Genomic DNA, 1,892 nt, shown 5'->3' with positions numbered 1-1,892 from the left:
AGAAAAAGTAGTACTTTCTCTAGTTGCAGGTAACATGGTCTTTTACACAGAATACCCTAAAACGTCTACAACAAAGCTCCTCGAGCTAGTAAATGCCTTCACCAAAGTGCAAGGTATGAGACCAACATCCAAAGAAGTGTTTCTATACACCAGAAATGAGCAATCAGAAGAAAGAAATCAAGGAAAAAATGCATTTACAATAGCAACTAAAAGAATCAAAATCTAGGAATAAATAACCAAGGATGTAAAGGACTCGTACATGGAAAACTATGAAACATTGAGGAAAGAAATTAAAGAAAACCTAAAAAGTAGAAGAGTATTCTGTGTTCATGGATTGGAAGATTAAATATTGTTAACATCTCATTTCCATCCAAAGTGGTTTATAGATTCCACACAATCCCAGTCAAAATTCCAGCAGTCTTCCTCACAAATGGAAAAGCTTATCAAAACTTCCTATAGAAGGGAGAGGGGTCCCAAATAGCCAAAAGAGCCACAAAGTTGGAGGATTCACTCTGCCCAATTCTTAAACTTACTACAAAGCTGTACCATTGGCACAAGGACAGATACATAGACAGATGGGGTTGAATTGACAGTTCAGAATAAACCCTCAAATACGGCCAACTGAGTTTTGACAAGGGTGCCAAGCCCACTCAGTAGGGAAGGGACAGACTTTTCAACAACTGGTACTTGAAGAGCTGGTTATCCATAAAATAAAATAAATAAAAAGGAATTGGACCTCTTCTCACACCATAAATTTAAATTAACTCGAAACCAACTCAAGAATTATAAAATTCTTAGAAGAAAACATCGGAAAGCTTCTTCAAGACCCTGTTTTAGGCAACGGTTCTTAGAATTTATATCAAAAGTACAAGCAATGAAAGAATAAATAGGTAAATGGGACATCACCAAAAATAAAAACTTCTGTGTATCAAGAAAGAAAGTAAAAAGACAACCTACAGAACAGGTGAAAATATTTGGAAACCATATGTCTGGAAAAGGTTTAATATCCAGAATATTTAAAGGACTCCTACCACTCTATAAAGAGCCTAAATTTTAAAATGGGCAAAAGACTTCAGTAAGCATCTTCCCGAAGAAGATGTACACAGGAAAAGATGTTCAACAGCATTAGGCACTAGGGAAGTGCAAATCAAAACCACAGTGATTCCATTTCACCCCCACTAGAATGGCTCCAGTTTAAAAACAGAAGCTAGGAAGTGTTGGAGAGGACGGGTTGAAATAGGGAGCCTTGTGTGGTGTCAGTGGGGATGTAAAATGGTGCAGCCACCACAGAAATTCCTGTGTGACCCCCAGTAGTATTCTTCTCGTCTTACATCTGGTCATACGCCCACAAGAATTGGAAGCAGGGGCTCAGATGTTTGCACACCGATGCTCACAGCAGCAGGTTCACAGTGGCCAAAACACGGAGATGACTCAGGTGTCCATCAGCAGGTGACAGATCCACAAAACGTCTACACGCACAATGGAATAGTATTCAGCTGTAAAAAGGGATGGAGTCCTGATCATGCGACGACACGAATGAACCTTGACAATCTCGTGTTGAATGAAATAAGCCAGACCCAAAAGGACAAATGCTGTATGATTTCACATATATAAAATAAGCAGAAAATGCAAATTCATAAAGTCAGAAACTAGACTGCAGGTTAGCGGGGAGCGGGACGAGGGTAGAGAATGGGAAGTTAACATTTAACTGGTGCGGAGTTTCCGTTTGGGACAATGGTCGGTGTTGGTGATGGATGATGGCGATAAAGGCACAGTTTGGTGAACGTAATCAAAATACCACTGGATTGTATATTTGAAAGTGGATAAAATGGGAAATTTTAGTTTGTATGTAAGTTATCAGAAAAAGAATCATAGAATGGTGCAATACAAGG

The sequence above is a fragment of the Tamandua tetradactyla genome, chromosome 20 (genome assembly GCF_023851605.1).
Source record: "Tamandua tetradactyla isolate mTamTet1 chromosome 20, mTamTet1.pri, whole genome shotgun sequence".
NCBI classification, from domain to species: domain Eukaryota; kingdom Metazoa; phylum Chordata; class Mammalia; order Pilosa; family Myrmecophagidae; genus Tamandua; species Tamandua tetradactyla.
Note: the sequence above shows the minus strand (reverse complement) of the source record.